Here is a 13,214-nt window from a genome sequence, read left to right as displayed (position 1 = left end):
TTTATGTAAACATTTAATATTGTAAAACTCATGTAGGAGAGTATACTGAGTCCTTCTGGGCTACCTCCAATGGCAGTTAACAATTTATTTATTTAAAAGAGTTATTATTATTATTATTATTATTATTATTATCATCATCATACTTAGTCATCCTTGAATTTGGCAAACGAATCTGATTTCCCATTAGTTGGGGCCTACAAACTAACAGAAGAGACAACTTTGGATCCAAGAAACTCTCCATTGCAAGAATACTCAAATGGTTTTAACCTCATAGCAATTAAAATGCATCAACACCTGATTAACAAATTAATAGTGGATTCGCTAATATGTTTTCGCGGGATATCAGCCGAGTTAAGATTTTGGAATGCTCCAAGCTTTCGACTGCTATCTCTGCAGCCATCTTCAGGGAAGTGATGTCGAACAGAAAGTCGAAAGGTTATATAGATGTTAGGCTGTCTCAGGTGAAACGGGATTGGTTGGCGGATCGGCCAATCCGGGGCCGGGAATTGTCATCGCTCGTAAGCTCCGCCCCTCCCGGGATTCCTGCGTGAAGTTTGGCGGGCGGCGAGCCCTGTTCCGCCGGTTGGAATCGGTTGCCGTCCTCGGTCCGTGATCTTCATGACCTTGATTGTAAGAGGGCCTGAGTTGGTCTAAGGCCGGTGTCCATGCCTGACTGAGCTGGAGTCCACTGTCTCTGTTAAAGTTGTTTTTCTCCAGCTTGATCTCTATGGCCTCCTTGATTGTACGATCCCAGTAGTGGCTTGATTTGTTAATGACCTTGGTGTGGTCAAACAGTATTTTATGCTCCTTTTCTATGCTGTGTTGCGCCACTGCAGATTTTTCCGGGTAATACAGCCTCAGGTTCCTCTTATGCTCTTTGATTCTGTCTTCTATTGTGCGGAACAGGGCTCGCCGCCCGCCAAACTTCACGCAGGAATCCCGGGAGGGGCGGAGCTTACGAGCGATGACAATTCCCGGCCCCGGATTGGCCGATCCGCCAACCAATCCCGTTTCACCTGAGACAGCCTAACATCTATATAACCTTTCGACTTTCTGTTCGGACATCACTTCCCTGAAGATGGCTGCAGAGATAGTAGTCGAAAGCTTGGAGCATTCCAAAATCTTAACTCGGCTGATATCCCGCGAAAACATATTAGCGAACCAACGCCGAGAAAGCCTCAAATCATACATAATAGTGGATTGTTTCCTGACAAAAGGCAGAAGGCTTCATTTATGCTATTCAGGTTCAGGTGATAATAACTAAAACCTACAAACAATGTACCGGTATATAATAACATATGGAAAATACAGAGATTTACACATGGAAATTTAAAACTGCTTCTAAAAAAATATCAACAAATATCATGAGTCAAGTCGATTGTAAATTGAGACACGATATTGTAGCTACAATAATGCTCCAAATAATCCTTCTTAGGCTGAAAACGGAACATGTTATCAACAGTAATCTCACTAGAGGTTTTGATTTATCTAGAGAAAATCAAAACTCGAGTGGTATTTAATTGACTATTATACGATTAGAGGAAAGTACATAAAGATTAGAAGAAAATAATGTAATAAAATATTAACTGACTTAATGAAATTCTATTTCACTAATATCTGCTTCAGCAAAACATTTGAACGGAGCCGCCATTTTCAGTTGACTGTCTATGCTGTAAACAAATGACGATCGCAAAGCATGTTTTATAGGCCGTAGGCTAAAGAATTTGCAGTTTTAAATGTTGGCAAACAAAGAAACAAATGAAAAGAAGGTAATAAAAACGGGAGAAAGTATAAAAGATTAGAAGAAATAAAGTACTCTAATACAATAAAATATTGGCTTACTAAAATTCTATTTTAATAATATTAGCTTCACCAAAACGTTTGAACGGAGCCGCCATTTTCAGTCGACTATCTATGCGGGAAACAAATCACGACCGAAAAGCATGTTTTATAGTACCATAAAGAATATTCAGTCTGAAATGTTGGCAAACAAACAAACAAATGCTAGGGTAGTAATAAAAACAAACAAATGCTAGAGAAGCGATAAAATTAAACAAATGCAAGGAAAGCGAAAAAATTGTGCGATAAGCAGCCATGATTGATTGAAAGACGTACTTTCGTACCATTTTATTGGTCAAAAGTAGTATGACGTAGTAAAAGTGTAATAGTCAACATAAACCATGCAAGTTCACTATAAAATGATTAAGTAGAGGAACTGTTGAACGTAACAGGCCAGGTATTACAGCTGTACAGAAAATTAACAAAAACATATTGCGGCGACAAATTCAAACACATCAATTTTGTAATTTTTTATTGGGTTATTTTACGACGCTGTGTCAACATCTAGGTTATTTAGCGTCTGAATGAAATGAAGGTGATAATGCCGGTGAAATGAGTCCGGAGTCCAGCACCGAAAGTTACCCAGCATTTGCTCGTATTGGGTTGAGGGAAAACCCCGAAAAAAACCTCAACCAGGTAACTCAATTTTATAATAAGAATGATAATAGCAAGACACGAATGTGAAAACATTCCGTACTTCTGCAAATCGTAAATTCTTACATCAATTTCAGAGTATTTTACCCGGGTCCCCGAAGTAGAAAACCTTTTACTACAAGTATTCAGTAATTGGAGACCTATCTTTCCAAAAGGCCTAAGCGCCAAAAACAACTTTCTGAGACAATGATTAAAAACACACTGAGCCATCGGCGTAGCTCAGGCGGTAGCACGTTTGCTCGCTGATCCTGAGTTGCACTCGAGTGTGAGTTCGATTCCCGCTTGATTACCTGGTTGCTTTTTTCATAACTTTTCCCCAACCGTAAGGCAAATGTCAGGTAATATATAGCGAATCCTCGGCCTCATCTCGCCATCACAAATTCCATCGGCGCTAAATAATCCTGTAGTTGATATAACGTAGTTAAATAACCGAGTAAAAAACACTGCCACATGCATGTTGGATACCTCTGACATAATCTTTTGGCGCACGAATGAGTGACTTACAGTTGAGGTACGTCAGAGTCCATTTAGTGTAATTTTCTAATATATGGATTACATACCTCCCTTAGATTGAATCAAATTAAATGTGAAAAATTGGCACTTATCCCCTTTGGAAAAAAATTCAATTTGTCTGTCCATGCTTCGCTCTGACATGTAAGAGATTAATCAATGTTATTTTCGGCCATTTAATATTTTATTGTTGGCGCAAACAACCGTATCCATAGGAACACTTTCATCCCTTTCGCATAACAAGCCTGCGAATGATGCGTGATTTACTAAGTTGTAAGCTCTGCTCTCGTTTTGCTGTAGACATGTAAGAAATGAAAAATTACAGCTAAGAAGAGTCATGAATTTCATATCAGATTTTACCAGGAGTCGAAATGAAGTTTCCTGATTTCCAATGTACGAGGCACATTATATTTCTCCCCTTTTGCTATTTATCTCGTGGAGGAAAACATGAACGTACATAATCCACAACTCCTGATCTATCACACATATTAAAATTCAGATCTTCTCCACATATCATAACGTCGCCAATGCAAACCTGCTCTCAGCGTCAATGCGCCATGCATACTTGCAGAAAGAAGTTAAGCAAAATCGTTCATATTTTGCTCCGAATACTTGGTACATAGATTAATAGACGTTAACTGCAGCAATTACTTAAACTAAAAGTGAAAAGAAATTAAATGTTACATTCATTGATATATTATTATTATTATTATTATTATTATTATTATTATTATTGTTATTATTATTATTATTATTATTATTATTATTAACTTTTGAAGCATACGGTTCAGTGATATGAAACTTGGTATGTGAGGATAACCATATGCTAAGAACTCAATAATGGTATTACCGAGTTTTTTCTACTTCCGGTTTAACCAGAAGTAACTCCAACTCTCTTATTTTAAATGGAACACCCAATATATATATATATATATATATATATATATATATATATATATTAAGAGCTTTACAAAAAGTACCCACACTTGATACTTCTGCACAAATTCAGTGTTGCTAAATAAAAATGGAAGTGGTTCAAGATATTCTTAAAGCCTGGTTAAATCATTTCTTAAATAGTTTCTATGATCGAGTGACACATTGTAAAGCAGCTGAGGGCTACCAATTTGAACACATAATTTAGAAGGTGAGCTAGCTTTGTTTTGTTTTTGTTAAGGAAGGAGTATTTTATTATTTTAATATTCGATACACTTTTCTGTTTTCTTGACTTACCAACACTGAATTTGTACAGAAGTATTGAGTGTGTGTACTTTTTGAAAAGCTCTTAATGAGCACTATTCAAAAATAAAAATATATATTGGGTGTTCCATTTAAAATAAGAGAGTTGGAGTTACTTCCGGTTAAACCGGAAGTAGAAAAAACTCGGTAATACCATTATTGAGTTCTTAGTATATGCTTATCCTCACATACCAAGTTTCATGTCACTGAACCATATGCTTCAAAAGTTATTTAGGTGATGCGGGACTTTTAACTAACCCTGTATAGCATGAATGGGCATCGTGCCTCACTTGAGAAATAGTGCCTCACTGGTCTTCACAGAGCTTATCGCTCTGAGCGACATCACCTTTACAGTCCCCGTTCCTTCCTCACGTAGCTCCTAGGCGTGGGCAGGTTCTATATCAGTTTCATAAGCAATATCAGTGGTGGCATAATGGCATTATCAAAGCAGTGTGTAGGCGTTAGAAAACGATTATTTCATGAGAAATGGGAGGAAGAGTTTTTTTGCTATTTAGAAGGGGAGAACATACGATGTATGTTATGCTCGAAAATCCTATAGGCATTAATAAATTTAATATACGACGACATTACTCCTTATGTCATAAAGAACATGCTGAATTAGAAGGTAAGACAAATTAAATGTTATTTTTCGTACTATTCCGAAGAAAATTTATGATCTTAACATTTGCATAGTATATTAAATACGACATTATACCTTAAACACGCTGCATTAAAAGGTACGAGGAATTAAATGTTGTTTGTACGTATTATTTCCAAAAGAAATTTATAAAAAAAATATCAAATGTGCGTAGAAAACGAAATATGATTTTCTGAAATTATTTTAGGTCGAGAACGTGCAAATCTATTAAGTAATCTTGATAAACGCCAGAAAATTCAAGAAAATAAACGTAGACAACGTGATGGAATATTATTGGCTAGTTACGCAATTTCTCGCCTATGATTTAAATTAATTCAATGATGGAGAAATAGTAAAGAGGTTTGTGATTAAAGCTGCCGAATTAATTTGCCAAATTGAAGGAAAGTTTTCGAGTCTCTCACGTTAACCAAGCGCTTTCCTAATAATTCGCCACTGACCGCCTTAGCGATTACGATAAGGTGACGCAGGTCACAGCAGTTTATATTTCCCATCCTACTCTGCAGTCTCCTCTCCTAGTAAACAAACTATTTCAAATCGAGTGCCTCACGTAACCGAAAATTGTGCTCATGTATGCTGTATAGCAGACGTCTCAATAGGACCTTCTCAGAGCACTTCCTCCTCTTTCTCTTTTTCAATGTAAGAGTGGAACAAGATGCAGGACCAGTTCGTGTATCTCCGGATGACGTCCTTGACCGCGACGTTTGAATAGACATCTGCAACCGCTACGATGTACAGTAACAGTCAGTCATTGTGTCCATCTCCGAAGAAAGAATGTTTTTATTATCGCAAATGTATGAAGAAATAAAAACTTTCATAGGGAAAGCGAAATTGTGGGAGACGCAAGTTTCAGTGGGTAACTGTTACCACTTTATTAATCTAAAATTGTTACCTGATTTGAATCAAGACCAGTGTAACAAATATAAAGATGTACTGAAGGACTTGAGAAAAGAATTTGAGACCAGATTTAAAATTTGAATAGTTCTAATTTAAAATAATTGCTTGTGAATTTCTAAGAAGTTTAGGTTATTTTTAATTATTGAAATCATTACGAAATATATTGTTTAACTATTATTGTAATTAATATATTAATATTAGCGTAACGTAAGAATACTTACTTTAATAACCAACAAGTTTAATTGTAATTTTATTATTATTATTTAATTGAATTTTATTTTATTAAATAGTCCACATCTGTGGAGTAACGGTCAGCGCGTCTGGCCGCGAAACCAGGTGGCCCGGGTTCGAATCCCTGTTGGGGCAAGTTACCTGGTTGAGGTTTTTTCCAGGGTTTTCCCTCAACCCAATACGAGCAAATGGTGGGTAACTTTCGGCGCTGGACCCCGGACTCATTTCACCGGCATTATTACCTTCATATCATTCAGACGCTAAATAACCTAGATGTTGATACAGCGTCGTAAAATAACCCAATAAAAATATTTTATTATGTATAGTATAAACTCAAAAAAAGAGGGATACCAAAAACCGTTACTAGAAATGAAATATTGTTATTGTTTGGTCAACTGTCCGAAGACAGGTCTGAACCTCACAAGTGATACCAACAAGGCACCACTTATGAGTCAACTAGGCCAGGAGATAATGGAGTAAGGTGGCCAGTTCCTTGTGCTTAAATAATTACATAACATGTATGGTTCTTCATGCTTCAGATGTCTTCTTTTTACTCATTGATAGTATATAATTAGAAAATAAATGTAGCCTATTATTATTATTATTATTATTATTATTATTATTATTACTATTATTATTATTATTATTATTATTATTATTATTATTATTATTATTATTATTATTGCAAACTACTTAAGAAATTCCTTCCGAAAACAACCGTCTATTGTGACAGTACAACTCAAAAGTGCAGTTTTGTGGCATTTCTCTCAAGACAGTTACAACTTAGCTCGCTCATGCGTGTGACATGAATCAGCGATCGGCTATCTTCGGGTATTGCGCTTATCTCTTCAGCTGACTATGTTATCTAGACTTGCTCTCTATAACAACTTTTATGCGTTGGCCTCGAGAAGCCTGCTGTATAGTATTACTTACTTACTTACAAATGGCTTTTAAGGAACCCGAAGGTTCATTGCCGCCCTCACATAAGCCCGCCAGCGGTCCCTATCCTGAGCAAGATTAATCCAGTCTCTATCATCATACCCCACCTCCCTCAAATCCATTTTAATATTATCCTCCCATCTACGTCTCGGCCTCCCTAAAGGTCTTTTTCCCTCCGGTCTCCCAACTAACACTCTATATGCATTTCTGGATTCGCCCATACGTGCTACATGCCCTGCCCATCTCAAACGTCTGGATTTAATGTTCCTAATTATGTCAGGTGAAGAATACAATGCGTGCAGTTCTGTGTTGTGTAACTTTCTCCATTCTCCTGTAACTTCATCCCGCTTAGCCCCAAATATTTTCCTAAGCACCTTATTCTCAAACACCCTGAACCTATGTTCCTCTCTCAGAGTGAGAGTCCAAGTTTCACAACCATACAGAAGAACCGGTAATATAACTGTTTTATAAATTCTAACTTTCAGATTTTTGGACAGCAGCTAGGGAAATGATCAAAAGTATGTTCCAATTCCTCATAGAAGCTATTCTTTATATGGTCGTCTTTCTCTTCTGTAGGGGCGTGAGCATTTATAACTATGATGTCGCACCATCTACCCTTAAGTACTAAATATGATAACCTGTCACTGATAAATTCGACCTTTTTTACTGCTGATTTTATTCTTTTATGAACAAAGAATCCTGTTCCTAATTGGTGATTATTGTTTCCTTCCCCATAATACAACAAGTAATCTCCTATTTGTGATATGCCATTCCCATCTAACCTAACCTCTTGTACTCCCACGAAGTCTATTCTATATCTAGCTAGTTCTTTAGCTACTAATGTTACCCCTTCTGTTCTATAAAGACTAGTTACGTTCCAAGTGCCAAATCTCAAAACCTTATTCCTTTGCTGTGGTCGTGCCAGAGAATCAGTCCTATTCCGAGGCTTACTGTAGGAATTCGTAACAAGCTGTTTTTTACGGTGATGGGTTGTTAGCCCTTCGCCCAACCCCCAAGCTGGAGGACCACCCCTTATCGGCTGTCCACGACTGCTTATTCAATATATTCGCAGCTACCCTCCAAATCTGGAGGCCGTCTCCTCTATCCGCAACCTGAGGACGCGCCATGCCGTGGTGATAGGGACCCACAATACATGGGCTGTATAGTATTAGTATGTCAATTACGTGTCTGTGCCAATATAAAATGATGATGTCTGCTTATTTGTTGTCTTTGTTTAGTATATTTATCTGTTCTATGTTGTGTAAGAATATTTCTATTTTTATCTTCTCTTTCGAATGCAGGAAGGTTGAAATCTACTAATTTAGATAACACAGGCATGTTCCCATTATTAACACTACCTCATCCCCAAGTTGTAACTGTAGTGAGGAGGGTTTTCAAACTGTCGCTTAAAATTCTCGGCTGTTCATTTCGCGTAAATTAACAACTAACCTATGCTTTGTGCTAGGGAATAATGTGACAGAAGCGAAAACATCACGGTTACATGGGAAGAGGGAGAAGGCTTATTAGTAACGTCATTAATCGACTGAGCACGCTTCCTTATCTGCTCTCCGCTCGAACGACTTTCTCGCTTCGATGGGTCGTCGATGTTTCTCGTATTGTGAGAGATCATTCAAGTCTTCTTACTTAATGCACCTTACAGTCGCTGTCAGTCAATACCTTCAACATGCGACACGCTACAGCAAATATAGGGGATTCAATGCATCATTTTCACACTGGGCACAGACCGGTCTCTCGCTTGCAGACAAATGATTCAAACCCAATCAAAACCTTGCGCGTGATAGCCCATAGAGGGCCAAGACCGATCAGCCGACTGCTAGCTTCATGTCGACAAACCTGATCAGAGATGAACGATCATCGAATTAGTACAGAGGTATCGTGTGGTTAAAACGATGATCACTTCAGGTGTTATAGCTGGTTTGCGGAACCGAATTTCGCTACCAACTGTAGCTCTCTACAGGCATTGTATGGAGGCAGAAACATGAACATTGCGACAAAGTGAACATTTGAAATGTAGATATGGAGAAGAACGGAGCGTGTGAAATGGACAGACAGAATAAGAAATGATGTTGTGGTAAACATAGTGCATGAAGAAAGACACGCTACAGCAAATATAGGGGATTCAATGCATCATTTTCACACTGGGCACAGACCGGTCTCTCGCTTGCAGACAAATGATTCAAGTCCAATCAAAACCTTGGGCGTGATAGCCCATAGAGGGCCAAGACCGATCAGCCGACTGCTAGCCTCATGTCGACAAACCTGATCAGAGGTGAACGATCATCGAATTAGTACAGAGGTATCGTGTGGTTAAAACGATGATCACTTCAGGTGTTATAGCTGGCTTGCGGAACCGAATTTCGCTACCACCTGTAGTTCTCTACAGGCATTGTATGGAGGCAGAAACAAGAACATTGCGACAAAGTGAACATTTGAAATGTAGATATGGAGAAGAAGGGAGCGTGTGAAGTGGTTAGACAGAATAAGAAATGATGTGGTAAAAATAGTGAATGAAAAAATAATGGGAATACAGTAGTATACAATACGATACCTGCGTATGAAACCGTATTATGACGTCACAAGATGGCGACATCACCAATAAAAGACACTAAGGCAGGGACTCAAAGCGAGCCAAATTGGCTAGTCTCTTATATATGAGACAACTCATCCTGCCTAACGTATTCCGTGGTTTTCCTCAGGCGTAAGACAAATGTCGGGATGAGCCCTATAAGAAATGGGCCACGGACCTATATGCCCTTCCCCATATATATTCCCCTTTATTATAAACGACGTACGCCCTAGTTCAGAACCTATAAATTATCTATTAAATATACGAGGTCACTCAATTAGTCGCAATTTGAAAGGACAGGGACCTCTCAAATTGCAGATTTAGATTTCACGGCGCTTCTTCCGACGGCCTTCACATGCTTTGTCATCGAACAACAGATGACAGCGTCTTGCCATCCTACCGGCAAACACCAGCCAACTCTTCCTCGCCCCGATCCGTGATCACTTGATCAAATCTCAGTCCCCCTCGCGTATGTGGTACCTAAGAGGTTACGTCCAATTTCGGCTTCCCCTTCAAAATTTTCTAGAGTTCCTTCATTGGAGCAGCGTAACCCGGAGTGAGACTAGTGGCCAACAGGCTTGGAGCTCACATATTTAGCTTTGTACAGCCCCCAACCCCTTGCAAGGACGCGTTTTGCGTACCTTTTAAATTTGTCCTCCCAATTCTCTTTCGATTTTTCGACTCAAAGCGCCTTTATTGCGTGCTCTCAAGAACTCGCACATTTCCTTAAGAGCGCCGTTTGTACTTTATCTTGCTAACACGTGAACTTTGTTGGATTTCTATTGCTTGTAGTATAAGCACGTAATAATTTGCAGAAGCTTTGAATCCCTGTACTAGGGGATCCGCGTTGGAAACCGAGGTTTTTTGTTGGGACATTCAAAGGAAATATGATACTGAAATGAAATGAAATTAAATGATTAGCCTAAAAATGTCCCGTTAAGGGCAAAGGCCTCCTCCTATAGAGGGACAGCTCTATTTGTCTCACGCGGTGAGCTACTCCGCGTAAGAGATGTTTACAACCTTGGAATTTTTCACTTGGTTCACATTCTGCACGTTAAACAATAAATGTATACATAAATAAATAATATAAATAGTGGTATCGTTAAGTAAACTCATTATAAATACAGAGGGTCGTGCTGAAAGTCATAAGCGACACTTACTTACTTACAAATGGCCGCCCTCACATAAGCCCTCCATCGGTCCCTACCCTGTGCAAGATTAATCCAGTCTCTATCATCATACCCCACCTCCCTCAAATCCATTTTAATATTATCCTCCCATCTACGTCTCGGCCTCCCTAAAGGTCTTTTTCCCTCCGGTCTCCCAACTAACACTCTATATGCATTTCTGGATTCGCCCATACGTGCTACATGCCCTGCCCATCTCAAACGTCTAGATTTAATGTTCCTAATTATGTCAGGTGAAGAATACAATGCGTGCAGTTCTGCGTTGTGTAACTTTTTCCATTCTCCTGTAACTTCATCCCGCTTAGCCCCAAATATTTTCCTAAGCACCTTATTCTCAAACACCCTGAACCTATGTTCCTCTCTCAGAGTGAGAGTCCAAGTTTCACAACCATACAGAACAACCGGCAATATAACTGTTTTATAAATTCTAACTTTCAGATTTTTGGGCAGCAGACTGGATGATAAGAGCTTCTCAACCGAATAATAACACGCATTTCCCATATTTATTCTGCGTTTAATTTCCTCCCTAGTGTCATTTATATTTGTTCCTGTTGCTCCAAGATATTTGAATTTTTCCACCTCTTCGAAGGATAAATCTCTAATTTTTATATTTCCATTTCGTACAATATTCTGGTCACGAGACATAATCATATACTTTGTCTTTTCGGGATTTACTTCCAAACCGATCGCTTTACTTGCTTCAAGTAAAATTTCCGTGTTTTCCCTAATCGTTTGTGGATTTTCTCCTAACATATTCACGTCATCCGCATAGACAAGAAGCTGATGTAACCCGTTCAATTCCAAACCCTGCCTGTTATCGTAGTGTTATAATTTCAATTTCAATAATGTAACAAAAACGATTATATGATCATAATCTACAGACTTTACACTATGTATTGACATATTGTGACGTCATCAACTTCTATCATGAGACCACAGCCAATGTTTGCGAAATAGTTGACAACGATGGTTCGTTTCGACAGCATGCTGTCATTAAATTCCTTGTTAAAGAAGAAAAATCTTCTGCTGAAATTCACCTCAGACTTCAGCGTGCATACGGAGATGTGTGAATGGGCGCCAGCAGTGTTAGGAGATGGGTGAAGCATTTCGAAGATGGGAACACGAGCATCCAAGATGAGCCTCGTAGCGGTCGCCCTCGAACTGCCTCCACGGAACGCAACAAGGAAAGAGTTGATGAGTTCTGGGATGCATTTTGGTTGAATTTCTTGAACCTGGACAGACCATAAATGCTCTCCGCTATATTCAGACAGAGAAACGCCCTGGAAAGAAGATCATCCTGCAAACGATAACGCGTGGGCTCACACTGATCGTGTCACCGTGGAGAAAATCAGAACATTTGGATGGGAAATTCTTCCGCAACTTCCTACAGTCCCGACTTGGCACCCTCCGACTACCATCTTTTCGGTTCTGTAAAGGAGCAGCTGCGAGGCCAACGCTACGAGACGCTGGAGGACATCTGGAAAGCAGTGCGTCAGTGTCTTCGGGAAAATGAAACGAACTTCTACAGCAAGGGAATTTTTCAAACTTGAACGGCGGAAAAAAAAAATGTGTGAAAAGAAATGGATACTATGTTAAAGAGTGGCAGAAAAGTCTGTAGATTAAGATGATGTACCTGGTTTGTCTAAAAAATAAAAATTAAGATTTATAACAATGGGTTGCTCATAACTTTCAATATGACCCTCGTATAATAATAGAGGCCTACTTATATCACAGACAAATTTCAGTATCTCCCCACACTACACAATTCCTCGGCCTCATATCACTTCAACAATCCCCTCAACTAATTCACTAACCTTGTCACATACCTCGACTTGGAAATATAAATGACGTCATACATCAAATTACCGATACTAGGAAATTACGTTTTGTATGAACAAAATAAGGTGCAACTTCAATATCTTCCCACACTACACACGGGAGAGAGAATGTACTTTAATAATTCAAACCATAACTCGTTGTTCAAACCTTTCCACATTCCTCGACCCCACGTCACTTAAATGTATTTCAATTAACCCCCTAACCTTGTCACATACCTCGGTCTCATACCACTTAGCTATTCCCTCATTTAACCCATCTAGCCCATAGAAAAAACAAATCAGACGTCGGTCCCGTCACTCATATCCACCATCCAATAAAACATTCTCGAACAGCACAGCAATCAAATGAAATTCTAAAATCCACTCACGCCAAAATAAAAAAAATACTTATACAACATCGAAAACGTAAAAACTCAAATCTACTACCTACTAAATCAACAGACTTCTATCCCATAACAGCAATTAATAACTAATAACGTAAAACAACATACGTCAACATCATTTTATTTTAATTTAAAGTCCTATGAACACAAAGCGCAAAAGACATTGTCTTAAAATTACTCAGACATATAAGACAGACATATAAGAAAATAGTTCCAACGTCTGGTATCGGAATGTATACTGGGTGTTCATTTCAAAGT

Source organism: Periplaneta americana, chromosome 11, assembly GCF_040183065.1.
Source record: "Periplaneta americana isolate PAMFEO1 chromosome 11, P.americana_PAMFEO1_priV1, whole genome shotgun sequence".
In the NCBI taxonomy this organism is placed as follows: Eukaryota; Metazoa; Arthropoda; class Insecta; order Blattodea; family Blattidae; genus Periplaneta; species Periplaneta americana.
The sequence above is the reverse complement of the archived record's forward strand: the minus strand, read 5'-3'. Positions refer to the sequence as shown.